We start from the raw sequence: 18,788 nt of genomic DNA on the forward strand, positions 1-18,788 counted from the left end.
GTGATGCGAGACCTGTCAAAGTATGACATACGTTCTAGTTTCCCGGGTGAGCTCACCCGGTCTAGTTGTGCTGAGGCAGTCAGACCCCAAACATGTGGGGGCCGTAAGACCCCCAACCGTGCTGTTCTACGTTCTCTGTTGAACCCCCCTATTCTGCTCTGCGGTCTAAACGTGACCCATTACTATCCTACGCTGCGGTCTAAATATGACCCCACCTATCCTTGTCTGCGGTCTAGCTTGACCCTCACCTATCCAGTCCTGCGCTCGGACCCTCCGCAGGGCCGCCCCCGCCATATGTTTCGGGATCTGTTGAAATCCTACCGTACTCCACTGTGGGCTGTCTAGCCCCGCACTATCCTGGCTCTGCGGTCTTCCAGACCCCCGTATCCTAGTCTGCAGTCTATCGTGATGTTCCTCTATCCTTTGCTTTGACTCAACCGGTCCTCTTACCTCTGGTCTAACATCTACTTGTTCACATTCTACCCTTAGAGTTCTCTCATGACTAATTGTCTATTTTCTTAGGTAATTCACCACAGCAGTAGGTAAGGTATGTATTAATTTATTCATATAAATACATGTCTTTTTGGGGATTAGGCCTGTTGGACCTCAGTATCCCTACCCTCGGTGATAGTACTTCAGGATGGAGTCCAATCGCCAAAGACTTTGCACTTTTCACATTTGAAGCTTGTAGAATAAATCATTGTTAAATTATGAAACAAGTCTCCCCTGATTGAAATGATTTATATAGAGTTAAATCATTGGAATGAATTGGCCCGAATGAAATTATTGAATGGGTGACTTGCCTGTCAACCTGATCACACTAGGCCCATTCATTCACTACTAACAGCTGTGAGTACTAACATTAGCCATATTCTTTGTTTATAGTGATCATTTTGGGGGAGGGACTTTGGAGGGAGGCCTGAAGGGATGGGCTGTCAGTGTTGCCGACTTGGTGACTTTCTTGCTGGACTTAGCGACTTTTGGAGCTAGCGCAGCAAAAGAGTTGGCAACACCAGGCTGGGTTTATTCAATTGGATACTTTTTAAAGTCCAGTAATATCTTGCTGGTTTCTCCAACGTAACTGTCAAGTCAAACAGAGGTTTTATTTTATGTAGAGAGAAACAATATAAATAACTGAAAGGATTTTAAACTGATGGTCAATAAAATAATAAATAAAGCCGTTTGTAAATGGATTGCTACAGACTGTGTGAGTGTTCGGAGGGAAAGCAGGGCGGAACCACTCTGCCTGGAGGTATATAACCAGTGACGCAGTAACACATGGGATCGCAGAAAATACGGTCCGAAAATTGGACAAGCAAGTACCATCGAGATCGTACAGTGTGGAGATCTGCGGACGTCACTGGATGACTGACGAGTCGGAAAGGTCTGGAGAGGCAGCCGGTAAGGGAGCTGACACTGCGTAAACAACTAAGACTTTGAAGTGATGTGAAGCAAACTGCCGTCACCAGTTTGCTAGCATTAGCACGTAGCAATCTGCTCTTCACAGCTGCATACACAGATCACCCTTTGTTTGTGATGCCGTCGTTTAATGACCGACTGTCCACAAATGTTTTTTATCTGGTTACGGTAAATTGTAATTGTAAGAGGATCAATTATTCACTGATGGTATTGTAAATACACATGATAGCATTAACTGTATTTATTAATATCAGGGCATTTTAGATTATAGGATTTGACACTGGTGCTTTATTTAATCAAGACATCATGAGGCTTTGTCTGTGTAAATTAATTTGTATATTTAATATGGGTTCTGTTTCTTTTCTATTTAAAGGTTTTTTACCTGAATGAACTGAGTGAACTGAACTAAGTGGCGTAGTGAACTAAGTGGCGTGCTGAATTAACTGAATGAACTGAATGAACTGAGCAGTGAGCAGTGCTAACAGTGCTAAAAGTGCAAAGCTAAAGGGCTAGAAGTGCTAAGCTAACTGAACTAAGTGGCGAACTGAACTGTACTGAACTGAACTGAACCTACCAAAAATAAAAGGAGGGAAAATAAAAAGTTCTTTGGTTTCTGAGTGGAATCCAGTTGGGACCCTTCAGGTGGACTCGATCCTTTTCAAGTGGGGAAAATGCAGACTTAACAATAAAAAACAGATAACTTGACAGTAACCGACCCCCGCTTTAAGTTATTCAAGTTAAAGAAAGGGGCCTTATATGTGTTCATCTCTACCTACTCCCTTTCGAACATACAATATTTATTTATCTATTTATTTAGTTTCTTTACAGGTTTTTTTTCTTGGTTATTCTTGCTTTGTTTTCTAATTACATGTTTGAAATAAAACTATCTTGTCTAATTCATGGGAATCTGAGGGTAAGATACTAAACCAAACCAAAGAGATGACTGCCATCTGTGTATGTGTGTGTGTGTGGAGCCCTTTTCAGTGATCTTGAGGTAGTGTATCTGTACAGAGGCAGTGAGAGGAGGGTCAGGGCGAACAGCAGAAACCACCTCATGTTTTTGTTTTCTATATGTTGCTGTGAGGCTCTTGAAACATACAAAATTAACCTCAGCTTTTAAGGCTCAGCTGAAGTTGTCAATAGTCCATCTTGGCAGGTAGCCTAATTGTTTGAAGATGGGCTGACAAATGCATTTGTTTTATGAAGAGATTGTGTGTTTTTTATATAAAAGTTACACCGTCCCGTACAGGTGTTTGACAGATGTGGTGAAGCAGAAAGTAGGATTTTCAGCTAATGTAATCAAACACAGTACTTTCATGTATCTCAACATATATATACTTTTATTACTTGGAAACAATGTTGCAACATCAGAATTTACAATCTCTAGATACTCAGTTGTCAGTTACTTGGCATTCCTGATGATGTGTTCTGCAACAAACATGCTACATGTCAGCCAAAGAAAGAGTGGGGGGAAATAAGCATGGAAACAACAACAGTTTGGTTTTTGCAGTTCATCTGGAATGCAACCTACCCAAGTTCTCCCACACTACACTGCTCTTCTTGCCTGGGTCCACACCACCGAGTGCGAGTGGACTCATAAGTCTGGCAATGTGACATGAAACGTTTTTTCTTCTTTTATTGGCGTATCACACATATAGCCTTCCTTCTGTAATGTTAAGCTGCAACCTCTTTAACTTCTCTTCAATACATTGCGAATCGTCAAGTAATCGAAAAATCATACACATATCCTCCCAGAATAGACGACGGAAGCATCGCCCCCGAAATCTCTGAATCATTCGCTCACCTCTTTGGTTTTTGGGCTGTTGAAAAATTGTTTGGAATTGATATGACCCCCTTCATTAACACATAAACTTTACATAGATGGCATGTCTTCTCAATATCACGCTACATTGTAGGCTAGTTCTGTTTTTCTTTTACTTTCTCTTGTAACTCGCTCCGCTCCACTCTTAAAGCAGCGGCACAAAGTATGTCATGGCAACACAACGCCGGTCGACTTCAAAATGACGTTGGAGTAATGCGGATACATTGCTCTCTAGTGATTGGTTGGCCAAGATCGACCCTCCCATCCCCCCATGTAAATCGATTAGAGTAGAGGCAATGTCAAACTGAAGATTGAAACAGAGTTTAACAACTGGGCAATTCTGTCTGATATCAGGAGACTACTCCTCCACACCCTGCTCTGGCTCCAATGTTTTTCTCCCTGTGGACCAACTTGTTTATCCAAACCCTAATCAATAATGTTCCTGAATGTTCTGTCCAAACAACATGTTAATGGTTACCTTTTTCATAGGAATACATGTCTGCATCTCTCACTAGCCTCCAGTTCTGCCGAGTGAAGCCGAAGCGCAAGTGTCATAAAACGGGCATTCTCTCTACAAACCAGCAGGTTTCCTCTGGTTGCCAAAAGAAGTCTGATTGTATGGAAGTCTATGAGAAAATGACTACTTCTCTCTTCATTTATTCCCTCAGTAAACATTGTAAACATGAGTTTATGGTCTCAATCTCCAGTTTCAAGTCTTCTTCAACACAGCATGATGTTCATTTTGTAAATTATGGTCCATTTAGAGTCAAACAGAGCATAAATATACGTATACGATGTCTGTACGTCTCTCCTCCGTTCATTGGTTGCGAACAAAACAACATGGCGACCACTGTAATCCAAGATGGCGACGGTGAAATCACCGAACTCGACGCTTCATAACGTCAGTCCACAATCCAATGGATGATGCCACAATGACTACGTTCACTTCCTATATACAGTAAATTATGGTCTATTTAGAGTCAAACAGACCATAAAGCAGGGTATGCTTTAGGGCGGGGTTCCGGTTTACAGGTTTACTTTCTGTGATTGAAAGCTGCCAGAGCCGTATACGGCGTCTCTACGTCGCTCCTCTGCATTACAAATATGGTAACTTCCGTTCAGTGGTTGCCAAAAAAACAAGATGGCGACAGCCGTAATCCAAGATTGACGACGGCGAAGTCACCAAACTTGAGGCTTCAAAAAGGCAGTCAACAAACCAATGGGTGGTTTACTTCTTATATACATTATGGTCACTAGGACTTTCTAGCGGGTTGGTTGTTTTGCTGTGCTCTCTGTCCCTGTCGCCGGCCTCACTTCCCGAAGGCTATGTGCTCTCCTCTTACTCCCTAGAATTGCAAATCTCAAACCTACCAGAGGCCCTCTCTTGCTGGTCCTGCTTACCCAACGTGCCCTCGCACTTACACACCTGTTCCTTTTTTCCTCATCAGTTACCTGGCTTCTCCGGGCCTACTCGCTCACCTGTTTCTTCTTTCATTCATCACCTTCTTGTCTGTGTTATGTAAGAAATTTGAGTAAAAAACTGTAGTTAGTAGATATAATAAAAGTGTTTAATAATTCATAATTAATAATTCATAGTTAGTCATAATCATAAGGGTTTTGAGAATGCATAATTAAGATAAACATAAGCATGAAACTTCTGCCAAGTGCAGAAGTATAACTTTTATTTTGAAGGATTATTATAGAAGGGTTTAAAACGTAACTGACAGTCATTGAATGTGATGATGAACTCAGAGCCAGACAGTAGAATACACTCCTGGAGGATAGCCAATAGGAATCGGGATAAACGGAGGAGGAGGTGTTTCGAACAAATGTGGGAGGTTTATTTTGAAGACTTTTTCCTCGCTCTCTCTCTCACCTGGAGGCTCCCGGACGACAGATGTGTTTTCACCGGAGGAGCCGAGCGAGGTTTTTTGCAAATGGGGTTTTATTGTTTTAATATGTCATAGGAGTGTACACTCCAATGTATAACTGTAAATGTACTTACATCAGTGGAATTAAATTCCTTATAATTGTAAATCAGTTTCGGTAATGTTTTAGCGCCGTGTGACTGAGAAGCTATCATTCCACGTGTGCTAGCCTGCTCCATTTTCATTGTGAGGAGATTTTAGCCTCCACAAATTTGGCACCCCAGATGGGACAGTCTTGCCGGCCTCGCTGTGTGTGCTGACGGCGGCATTAGTCAAGCAGACAATCCTGGGCCCACAATATCGGTCGGCAGAGCCGTTTCATGAAATCTGTGAGTTAGCTATTAGGAACCTTAGGGGAATCTCTGCTTGGCTAAGCGCTGCTAACGGCTAACGCTACGTTGCCGGTGGCCATGTTCCACGAGGGAGGCCTCGTTCCACTGAGGTAAGCTATGATTTGCAGTCTGAAGAGAGGGGACTAGTTCAGTGAATACTGAGATTCAGAGCGTTTGGTAAACTGCGAGGACTGGGAGCGCTGAATCGATAAGCGTTGATGGGCGGCAGCCCTGATAGGCCGAACTGCGTGTTCTTTGGGAGTGGCGGACCAACACTGCTCGGTATAGGTAAGAGCCCGATGTCCGCGGATTACCTCGCCGGCCTTACCTAGAGTTTGAGTTTTGGATGGTGTGGTTCAAAATGGAATAAATACACTGACAAGAAGGAGCTGGTGAGCCAGGACAGCTTCGGTAGCTTTGGAAGCAACCAGGCACTGCTGCCGGGAATCGAGTCTGCAAAAGGTAAGATTGCCGCGGGGTGCTGGGAGGCTTTTGAATGCAAGATATTAAAGGACGTTCGGGTGGGTAAAAGATAAATAAGTCCGGTAACAATTGTGTCTTGTCATGTGCGTGGTTGCCGTGTTGGCGATACGATTGTGAGAACACACTGGGTGAAGGGTTATATACGACGATCGTAGGGTCTGGTTAAACCAGAGGGTTTAAGGAAAAAAACCGGACGATAAGTCCGATAATACGTGTGACTAGTCTGTGTTTTAGCAGCGTGGAAATACGTTTAAAATGATGACTAAATAAGTCCAATAATACGTGTGACTAGTCTGTGTTTTAGCAGCGTGGAAATACGTTTAAAATGATTGATATTGCATGACCGCGCTGTGAGGAGCTAACGCTAGCTACGTGTAGCTCCGGCGTTGCGGTACCCTGTATGTAAAATAAGTGCTTATAAAATAAAATAACGGCTGGATTGAGAGAGGAGACAGAAGGCGTATGAGTGGAATTAAAGTGTGGGATTTTGGTGATACTTGTGTGTGCGTACGCTTTATCAGAAGCTCCGTTTTTTCGTTAGCATTGCGGATAGCATATCTGTAAAAAAGCCGGTTTCATGACAACTTCCGGTTTGGCGCAGAACAACTTCCGGTTCGGCGCAGACGGCAAGGCAAGTTTATTTATATAGCACATTTCAAAGTGCTTCACATAAAACCATTAAAAGCATCAGAACATAAGGCAAAAGAAAAGGAGATTTAAAAACAATTAAACAGAAGAAGGACTAACTGCAGGTAACCGTAAAGAAGTGTTTAGAATCTGAATTTTCAGAGATTCATTGTCTAAGAGCTGTGAGCTCATATCCTGACCTTAGTTTTAATTAAGCATTATAACTTTAGTCGTTGACTTTGGTTTTAGTTCAGCATTTTAACAAAGATTAATGGTTTCAGTTGTGTTTCTTCAATTCTTGAACTTAATTGTGACTCAGTATTGTGCAGACCAGAGTGTAAGTGCAGTTCAACAGTTTGACTTACATTGGTATTTCTGATTGAATATCTTTGAACACAGTTATTGATTTTTAAAGTTGAATTTAATATTTAATTGATTAATTATTCATTGTTTTTTAATTTCATTTTACTTCCAATTTTAAACCTTTCAAATTCTGATTTGGAACTGGATTGTGATTGTGATTCTGATTTAGATGTTGAGTTTGATTTCGGAATTCTAGCTTCAATTTTGGATTCGAGATTCCTTCACATATCCAGTATTGACTAATTTTGGTACATTTACTAATTTACACAGTTCCTAAGAATCAATTTTGACACAGACGGCGCAACATATTTGAGAGATCGTTGACCTCTCTTACACTACAGACGTATGCTAACATTTACTGCTGAACTTTTGGCAGTTCTGTGTTCGTTTTAGTCAAGGTGCGTGGCTGAGTGGGTCCAGATCTGGGAAGTGGAGCAGCGGATCCCAGTTTTGGAGTCAGCGGCCACACGCCATACAGCACAGAGGGAACAACGCAGTTCCGGGCACCTGTGTACAGAATAAAGGGGGGACATGGACGTGGAGACTCCAGGGGGCTGCCAGGACGAAGCAGGTCAAATGGGGTGCAGAGGAAAAAAGATAAAATGGGAGTGGAAGATGGGGAGTGGTGAGTATAAGACAGACGGTTATGTGTTCCCAAAACCCAGAAACAGACAGAGAGCAGCCACAAGTGATGATGACACCCTTGACGACACTGATGAGGACAGAAGAGAAGAGGTAAGTGGAGCAGCCGGAGGTTGTCCACTTCCCAGACGGTTCAACAGGAAAAGGAAGGCACCAGAACGCTGTCGAGAACGTCTTTATCCTGTAAAAGGTGAGATGCCACCATTAGCCCAGACCCAACAGTACCCCTTGCTGGTGAAATACAACGGACAAGCGGAGTATGTGCCATGGGGACATCGAGACATGGACACACTGGAGAAGGCACTGCCACCGCTGGGAGGAGGAGCCAGCCCTTGGATCCGTCTCTTTGAAAAACTCACGGCAGCGGATAAATTGGCACTGGGAGACATACGGGCCATGATTATCCGCACAGAGGGGACAATTAAGTTAAATGCCCTAGAAGCAGGAACGGGAACGGCCCGCAGAGTGGACCAGACCCCATTCGACAACTTCCGAGGAATCTACTGGGAAACTATGAGAAGCATCTGGCCCACGAAGCCAAACATGACTTCCCTCAGTGGATTGAAGCTAAAACCAGAAGAAGAGCTGCATCGGTATCTAAAAAGAGCTGAAGAAGAGTGGCATGAGGCCACAGGGGGGAGACATGACGGCAATGAAGCCACCACTGTAGTATGGCGACACACTGTGCAGAAGGGCCTGCCCCTACCAGTACAGACAGCGCTGGGAGGAGTGGTAGGCTTGAGCAACATGGAAGATGCCATGTGGAGGGAACACCTAACTCACTACAACCAGAGACATCTAACTGAGGAGACAAGAGGACAGGAAGATCTGGAGAGAATGACGCGGCGGCTGCTGAAACTTCAAATAGCGGCGGCCGACAGAGAAATAACTAGAAAACATCTGGCCAAGAAACAGATGGCCGTAGCCAAGGCTCAGGCCCCACAACAGCCCCAATATCCAGCTGCACCCCCGACCTCATACCAACCAAATCCAGCAGTACCAGCCCACACAGTGGTGTACTACCAACCTCCACCACATTACAGAGGCAGAGGACGTGCACGCGCATCTAACAGAGGGAGAGGTAACTACAGAGGAGGTTATGAAAGACCTGTAGGTAGAGGGAAGTGCTACGTATGTGGGAGAGAGGGTCATTGGGTGAGGGATTGTCCACATAAAAGGAGAGGAAGACAGATCAGTGCAGCACCACAACATGCTCCGTTCCCACCACAACATCAGCAGCACCTACGACCAGGTCCAGCTGGACCTCCTCCCATGAGACATCAACAGATGCCCATGCTGTCACCAGGACCATGGGGAGGTTCAGGGTATAGCCAAGATACATAGATGGTTGCCATGTGATCCCTTACAGCAGAGATATCGAGGTGAAGGGGGATATGGTAAGGTGTCAAACATTTATGGTAAGGTGTCAAACATTTTTTGTAGATCCACATTTAGAATCGTTTTCAGTAAAGGTGCTACTCACAAATTTTGAGATTTAATAACGTCATGATAAACCACAACTAGACTTGCTAACTCTAGAAATTGAGAAATATACGGGAGCTCTAACTAACATGAGCCGAGTGTTGTTTCCTCAGGTGACAAACGCAGAAGCAGCAGCTGACGAAAGGAAGCAGGCTGATGTGTCACCAGGCAGTCTGGTGTGGATAAGAGTCCATGAGCGCAGGTGGAGTGAACCAAGGTGGACCGGTCCATGGGAGGTAGTATTGGCAACCTCACTCACTGTGCAGCAGCGAAGGTAACGAGTGTGACACTCGCAGAGACAGGAGTGAACATCAGACAGGAAAATTTGAAGTTAAAGACACCTCAAAAGAGGGTTTAGACAGTACTGACAATGACGTTTCCCCCACAGTTTAAGCGAGGCCTTCCATTGGGAGACTCTAGCTTCAGTAGGTTATGGAAGTCTGTAGTTGCTTTCTTCCTGATTTCAGTAGCTTCCCTCTTAGTATGTGGAATTAACCACAGACAGGAACCAGATCACATGCATGACTACATCAGGATTCGACATTTAGCCTCAGTAGCTAATCAAACCGATCTTAGACCACGTAGAGAGGCTTCTCTGACGACACTCACCTATGAAAATGTAACTCTCACTCTTATGTTCAAAGAAGGTACAACATCAACGGTCCAGTTCGACTTCTGTGAAGTCGTTTCCGGTCCCAGGTATGAACACATCTACGGGTGGATGACCAAAACCGTGTGCATCATAACTGACGAGTGTGGGCCTGCCACACATAAGTATGGGAAGCTGTTATCATATTATGCCTGTGATGTGTACAAAGGGGGTGGGTAGATGTAATCCTTTAAGACTTACCTAAATTGACTGACTGAGGACTTTACGTAGTACAGGGAAAGGCTACTGATAGTCCTGCCCCACAAGGGCTCATTAGGATTATTGTTAAGCCTGTAAAAAGACCAGGTTCGACATACGACTGACGCAGAGAATGAGGTAAGGGGTGGAAACTGGAATGGCAGATGGGAATTTATGGTGGGTACAATATACGGCTTCAAGCCAGTAGTACAGATTGTATTGTGTGTTTAGGATCTAGACCCCTAGCAACACCAGTTCCTTCAAGATTCAGACTCCTAAGTCCTGAATTAGTTGTATTTTAACTCTGTTTACTGATGACACTTTGCCCCTCCAACACACTTGTCAGAGGCTGCACTGGCATTACCCACCTGTATAATATAATACCCCACCTCTGTTCAAGGTTACAGAGGGTCCATTTGATTGTATAGTCTCAGATACAGCTATGGGGCCCAATGTAGGTAGTATTATTGCAAATTGTAGCCACAGTCACAACGCTAGCGACTATCTATATAACAGTGTGTTAAGACAGACAGCACCTAGAGCTGATTTATGGTGGTGGTGTGGAGGAAGAACCATACATCCAATCCTGCCTAAAGATTGGACAGGTGCGTTGATGCAACTTGTATTGTCATTCTATATCCTGCCTGTCACTGATGCAACTTATGGAGAACTCATCTCTCCACGCCCACATGCTAACAGAAGATCCAAAAGAGATGCCGGCGGCCCGAAGGGAGCTTTTGATGACCAAGTGTACATAAGATGTCATAAGACTGCCAAGGGGGGTGTCTAATGACTTTCAAGCCAGAAATCAAATAGCAGCAGATTTAGAATCTGTTTTCTCTCAGAGGGTGATGATTAATAAAAATGTCGATTGGATCAACTACATTTACTATAACCAACAGCGTTTAGTAAACTTCACCAGTGACGCCATATCAGGACTGCATGCACAGCTGGCGAAGACTAGTTTAATGACCTTGCAGAACAGAATGGCATTAGATATGATTTAGCAGAGAAAAGTGGCGTGTGCCAGATGTTTGGGTCTGCGTGCTGTACTTTCATTCCAAATAACACAGCTCCTGATGGATCGGTGACCAGGGCTCTGGAGGGACTGACAGCACTCAGCCAAGAGCTAGCAGACAACTCTGGTGTCACGAATCCGTTCACCGACTGGTTGGGAAGTATGCTTAGCCAGTGAAAACATACATTTTTGGCAATCGTAATTATTCTGTGTGCTGTCATCATAGACCGCTTAGTTGTCTGTGGATGGGGGTTCCCGTGCATCCGTGGACCTCTACAGGGGTTTGTTGCTTCACCGATGAGCCAGACACCAGTCCAGGCAACCAGTTATGTGACGAGGATGAGGACGAATTGGAGCTTCTGATGGCCACAGTCTAGATGAGGCCACCAGAGGGACTTCACGAGCGGTTCCTGACCATCCTCTCGGAGATCCTGAAGGACCTGATAGAGGCCCAGATGGACTTCTAACACATCCGGTGAGATATTGGAAATGTGGGAAATAGACTGATTGTTCTGGATGAGTAATTTGAGATTTTATCTTTGTTTAATGGATTATAATGGGATTTTAGGGTGTAAAGATTAAGAAATGTAATTTTGACAGGTGTAAAAGAACAGTCAAGGCTTCTCAGTATGTGTTCTCTAGCCTACAGGCTGTATCCTGATCCTGCCAGCCCCAAGACATGGAAGGCAGTGATTTTCAACGCAGTCGATCTTTTCCTTTGTTACGGATTCTATCTTTCCCTTTTTAAATTTTCCTTTTGTCTTCCTTTTACGGACTCAATTTTTCCTTTTTTTTTACGGATTAAATTTTCCTTTTTCGTCTTCCTTCTACGGACTCAATTTTGAAACGAACTGAACAGAAATACTTGAAATGATATCTGTGTGCATGAATTGTTTGCCTCTGTTTAGATAGATAGGAAGCCTCTCCCTGGATTGAGTAGGGGGGAGGTCTCCAGGGACATTTGAAAAACTAACTACATTCGAGTAGCTAACTCACAGTGAACTGTGAGTTAGGGGGGAATTGTAAGAAATTTGAGTAAAAAACTGTAGTTAGTAGATATAATAAAAGTGTTTAATAATTCATAATTAATAATTCATAGTTAGTCATAATCATAAGGGTTTTGAGAATGCATAATTAAGATAAACATAAGCATGAAACTTCTGCCAAGTGCAGAAGTATAACTTTTATTTTGAAGGATTATTATAGAAGGGTTTAAAACGTAACTGACAGTCATTGAATGTGATGATGAACTCAGAGCCAGACAGTAGAATACACTCCTGGAGGATAGCCAATAGGAATCGGGATAAACGGAGGAGGAGGTGTTTCGAACAAATGTGGGAGGTTTATTTTGAAGACTTTTTCCTCGCTCTCTCTCTCACCTGGAGGCTCCCGGACGACAGATGTGTTTTCACCGGAGGAGCCGAGCGAGGTTTTTTGCAAATGGGGTTTTATTGTTTTAATATGTCATAGGAGTGTACACTCCAATGTATAACTGTAAATGTACTTACATCAGTGGAATTAAATTCCTTATAATTGTAAATCAGTTTCGGTAATGTTTTAGCGCCGTGTGACTGAGAAGCTATCATTCCACGTGTGCTAGCCTGCTCCATTTTCATTGTGAGGAGATTTTAGCCTCCACAGTTACCTGTAACCTGGCTTTGGAAAAATATTACCTGCCTGTTTGAATCTCTGCTTTTCTGTTTTCTATTTCCTTGCCCGCCCCTCACCAGAATTTTGTTCGGCCGTTTGGACTGACTTCCTGGTGTTGACATACTGTAAGCCTTGTCCTAATAAATCACTGCTGAGTCCATAACTCGGTCTGTGTAGAAACAAGCACACATAAGCTTGAGTTCCTTCAATTCATAAAATTCAGAGTCTTACAGTAACGTTTGCTTGACACTCATCTGGGCAGAGGTATTGCAAGTGAAAGCAACAATTTTAACAATTTAAATTTTTTTAGGACAGTTAATGTAGATTGTATTCAAATGATTCTTCCAAATTCTTCCCATGTTGCTGCGGGCAAAAAAGCCTGGGGGGTTTATTTCCAGTTTCATGACCCGTCAGGCTTCTCCATAGCGATGTCCCCGTTTTTAGCAGTTAACTTGGTAAAAAATATGTTTTTATTTCAGAGAGGAGTGATTGGCAAAACTGTATGGGAATAAAACAAATGTTTTGATAAAAAATAATCATTAAAACTCCCCAATACGTGTGATTGTTTGGGTTTTTCTTCAAGTGTTTTCCTACAGTGAATGTGAGAGGTGAGGCAGTCAGGCTGTGAAATGTAGAATTACTGAAGAACCTCACAACAACTGAACAAACTTCCCAAAAGAACTGGCACATCTAAGTTACCCTGAGTGTGCTCAAACTGATCTCTGCACTCAAAACCACTGATTGCATAATGAAGCGCAACTCATTACACCAAAGCATATGGTACAACTGTCAGAGTAACGAGGCTCCGAGCTCCAGCGGCAAATGGGAATACCATGAAAAAACACCAACAAGGACAAACCAAGAGAACGTGAACGGAGTGGTAACAGAGAGGAAAAGAAAGACAATGAAGCGCCAAACACAGAGCAAAGATCAAGAAATAGACTTAAGAGAGAGAAAACAAAGACCACAGTTAGGATTTACACACAATGGCAATAAAGAGAACATAGATAGACAAGAGCCCGATCATAGAAGAGACAGACATCGAGGAAGAACAGGAAGAGGAATCGCCTTGTAAATCTTTGCCAGAGATTAAACACCGGAACCCAGTCGGTCAGGAAGTTACAGCGGTGCAGAGATGTAACACTCGTATAAATGTCCTCCCACAGCCCCGCTCATATCACAAAAATACAGCTGATATTTTGATCCATTCCATATGGAGGCGGATGATTCTCAGCTCCGGGAAAATGTGTGGAACATCCATCCACACAGTGAACGGGACAAAGAAACACACGGGCCAAAGTGTGCACGTCCAGTTCCCTGGAGTCCTCCATCATGCGGGATCCAAAGTGTGCACATTGGACATAAGGGAAGACAAAAGCCAGAGTTTGCACATAGAAAGACCCTTCAAATAGTACAATTTTACAGTGAAGTCAGCCATATAGCTGTGGTAAACTGTATCAACAGCGACAAATCACAGGAAAGCTATTACAGCTTAGATAAAAACCAGAGTACAAACTGCTCCACAAAAGACAACATAAGACCGTGACTCGTCCAGCGGGATGAATCTTTTCATACATGAATCCCTTTAGTGGATTTTCACCGACTGGATCACAGAAACCCTACCAAACTCGCTCTACTGACTCTTCAAGTCCTGAGGCCGTATTCTGAACTTGGAAATGGAGATGGACACTCTCACAACCTACGGACAATTCAAGACGATCATCTCCAACCACTTCACCTTGTTTTCCTCTTTTGATTGTTACATTGTGATCTATGAATGTCTTTACAAATTAAGGAAACCTTAATTATTTTATAGGCTGAAGTAATGACTGAATGTGCAGTTAACATAACAAGTCAGGTAGGTTTTAATTCTTTGCCTATTTTGTTTTCTGATTGATGTTACAGATACATCTAATTATTGTAGGCTTCCAAGTTGTAACAACCGACAAATAATGCTTTTTGATTCATGTGTGATATTGAAAACAGAATAACAGACAGCAACAGTCTTGATGATTGTAACCATGCGAAGCCAAAAGCCAAATATAGACACAAAGGACGGATAAACTCTTGTAACCACGGAGACAAGGACTGACAAATAAAGACATGCACATGTTTATTGCACACATAAGTGTGCAATAAAGTTACGGAAGTGACATGCACACTCTCCTTCACAGGCCTACACATACATGTGGGAACACAACTGGGGCCAAATAGAGATATACACACACACACACATTATGGGATTATACTAGAAAGCATGTGGAAGCTGAAGACTTGTGAAGACAGAAGTCTGTTTAAATTAAGCTAGCAGAGCTCCGTCCGTCAGCGAGCCTTTGATGTCCTCATAAGAGAGAGAGATACTTGCTACAATGCTATAACTTAAACACAATCTGTGGCTCCTAATCTGTCCGCTAGCGCACAATTGCACACGTTCCAGTGACATGGCTTTTTTTGAAAGGCTGACTCAACCACCTAGCAGTCTTTGAGCTGAAGTTATATTTCTATATGTGACTGTTTGCTTGCCAGAATTGATGAAAAGGATGAAATCTTTCCTTCAGACTTTCCCAGGTGAAGTGTGTGAAACACAGGGCAATAGCCAGACAAGTAGGGCTCTACTGCTGTGATGCCTTAGTGTGTATGTCATAGATTTGTGCTGACGTCAAAGCACATACCATATGATTTGTACTTTTGTGCCCAAATCACGTTCAAACTGCATGACTTAGGTTTTTATTGCTTTACCAAACAATGCATACTCAAACAGATCCTATAGTGAAGCTTGACAAGCCTTTTTGTGGATATTCTGGCTAATTAAACAATTATATGTACAATATACCTGCTGGAAATATTTATTTGTGAGCAACTCTGCAACTGCAAGGTTGTCAGGTTTGGTACCATTTTGTCTGAACCCAACCTTCGGGTCTGAAAAGTGAAAACAATACGGAAGTGAGTTATTCTAATGTCCATCAGGGGGCGACTCCTCTCATAAGAAGTCTATGAGAAAATAATGGACGACCGAGCCTTAGCCTGAGAAACAGATGGCTCAGCTGAAATAGAATAGGACCTCTATTACTGGTTTACTGGTGGTATCTTAATTATTTTAAGATCTAAAATGTAAAAACTTAAAAAATTCGACTCTTTGCCTTCTGAGTTTCAACAGACTTTATTTCCCTGATGGTAAAAAGAGTAGAAGCTGCTGCCGACATGGCAACAATTACCAGCCGGGTAGTAGTGGCTAAATACCAGGAGGTGTGTGTCTGTCCTTGAAGATAAGTGTTGATTTTCACCACTGTATAATTAAGACACAAACAACGTGGTTCCTTTTTTTCCAGAAGTCATTAAACACTATTTCCCCTGAACGAAATCTACTCACCAAATGATGTCATCCTTCTTAACAACAGGACAGCAAATAAACAGTTCGGTCACACTGACTCAATTAAGGGATCATTTCCAGGTACCACTTCATGCCTTTCATAGTAGTTTTGTCCAATATGTCAGTTATAACAACACTGTGCCCACCAAAGTAGCTGCTGAGATCTGGAAACCCGGTGACATTACTACAGTTAAGTCTGATGGGGATATTTACAATCAAGAGTGTGAGTTATCATTTTGCAGTTCACCTTTGTTGTATCTGCCAATTAGGTTTGACTAACCTGCGGGTTTGTTTGCAACCTACCTGACACCTCATGTTTCTGGTTCTGTCTGATCTGTCAGACTCTCTTATACAATGTTATTATTACTGATAAAAAAAAGACTGACAAAAATAATACTCAAGTTATAAATGACAGAATACAGGGAATTATCCTTTAATATTAACTTCGGTATTCGTGTATTGTGAAATGGGCCTCTGACAAGAATCTCTCATATGAACATGATTTGTTTTGAAAAAGGCAGCAGTAGCTTTTCATCAGCGGTGGTCTAATGACAGCCGTTTTCAGCGTTGCAAGCAGCAGTTGGAGGACCTGAGCTCTTTTTAGGTCTACAGGGTCGAAGTGACATTATATTGCTGGAGGATCTGGAGGGGGGGGGGGGCTCATTTACAGATCTTAAGACACTAATGCTCTGTCTGACGTCAATCATTTTGTTTTTGGAGAACGTGGCGATTTGCTCACAATTTTCAGAGGACAGTATCGAAGTTGATCGATAGTAAAAAACAAATCACTTTACCACTGTTGATATTATTGTCAGTGATTTTATAGATGAAAGACAGTGTGACCTGTTTTTCTTTTTTGTTGAAGCCATTCAGTCGATGTGATGGAGAACTTGGCGTTTTGTCTTTCTTCACTCAATTTTTCCAGTGGGCTTTTTTAATTCTATATTTAACTTTTTTATATTTTACATATGCAACAGTGATCTAAGATAGAAACATCCATGACACAGGGTGCAGTAATATGAAGTCATTTTGATATGACCACGTCCAAAGTATTGTTGTTTTTTATCTTTCTTTTTCGAGCTACGTGATTTTGTGGAGGACTGACTATTGGTGTCTGAACCAGTAATACGTTGTTTAGATTCCTGTATGTTACAGGGAGATAATGGGTTCTGTGTTCATGGTGTTAGTTCTTCTTATGCTTTTATGATATTTGTATTTGGTTTTACTGTCTTGTTTTTATGTCTTTGCTATATTTGATCACACAGCAGTTGAGTGAGCTTTTGTTGTTTTGAAAAGTGCTTTGTGCATTTCGATTTGATTGGATGATTACAGGAAAATGTATAGCAGAGTGACAGACATTATCGGACCCACCAAACATCAGTAGAGAAACTTAAGAACCCGTGACACAAGGTGTAGCCATTATCACAGCTTCTACTTTTGTTTCCAATGGACCCATTCCTCAGACAATTGTGCTGAATCCCACAGTCTGTTCTCCAGCACATTATTCAGCAGAACAGAGGGTTTTTGGACCGGCAGCAGCTATATAGAGCTGGTCAGCAGTGTGGGAGCTGATCTGGTGTCGATATCATGATCTCTCTTTACGTTTCATTCTGTTGACTCTCTAAACTTCTATTCATCTAACAGCACTGAATATGAATAGCCATGATATCTAAATGTAAATAAACTTTGCTTTTTTCAACTATTGTCTGACTGAACTGCTCTCACAGTTGACCATTATTTTCTGCAGGTCAAAATGACGTTTTTCTCTGTTTTGCTTTTACAATGACATACTGCACATCTGAAACGGTCTGGTTTATAGAAGAGGAGACTATAGGCAGCCCGACTATGTTATTTGATGTTATGTTGATGTAATGCTGGTGATTGAATCTAAGTATCAGTCTTTGAGTATTACTGTTGTTTGTGGATTGTCTTGCTTCCATCAGGGTTTATTACAGGTATCAGGACAACACAGGGACAGGGATGGTTTCTCGTGCCCCACCGCTGTGCACATTACTATGACAACAGTGCCTCCCCGTGGCTACATATGTCATTGCACATGTACATTTACACAAATACCAGAGTGTCACCTGCAGCACGGCAGAGGAACTTCCCTTATTATTATCCAGACAAAACTGTTAAGACACAATAGTCTATCAGCCCTGCACTGCTGACCATCATCCATAGCTCATCCATAGCTCATCCATAGTTCATCCATAGCTCATCCATAGCTCATCCATAGTTCATCCAGAGCTCATCCATAGCTCATCCATAGTTCATCCATAGTTCATCCAGAGCTCATCCATAGCTCATCCATAGTTCATCCAGAGCTCATCCATAGCTCATCCATAGCTCATCCATAGCTCATCCATAGTTCATCCAGAGCTCATCCATAGCTCATCCATAGTTCATCCAGAGCGCATCCATAGCTCATCCATAGTTCATCCATAGCTCATCCATAGTTCATCCATAGCTCATCCAGAGCTCATCCATAGCTCATCCATAGCTCATCCATAGTTCATCCATAACTCATCCATAGTTCATCCAGAGCTCATCCACAGCTCATCCATAGCTCATCCATAGTTCATCCATAGCTCATCCATAGCTCATCCATAGCTCATCCATAGCTCATCCATAGTTCATCCATAGCTCATCCATAGCTCATCCATAGCTCATCCACAGCTCATCCACAGTTCAGCCATAGCTCATCCATAGTTCATCCATAGCTCATCCATAGTTCATCCATAGCTCATCCATAGTTCATCCATAGCTCATCCATAGCTCATCCATAGCTCATCCATAGCTCAT

This window comes from Melanostigma gelatinosum, assembly GCF_949748355.1.
Source record: "Melanostigma gelatinosum genome assembly, chromosome: 4".
NCBI classification, from domain to species: domain Eukaryota; kingdom Metazoa; phylum Chordata; class Actinopteri; order Perciformes; family Zoarcidae; genus Melanostigma; species Melanostigma gelatinosum.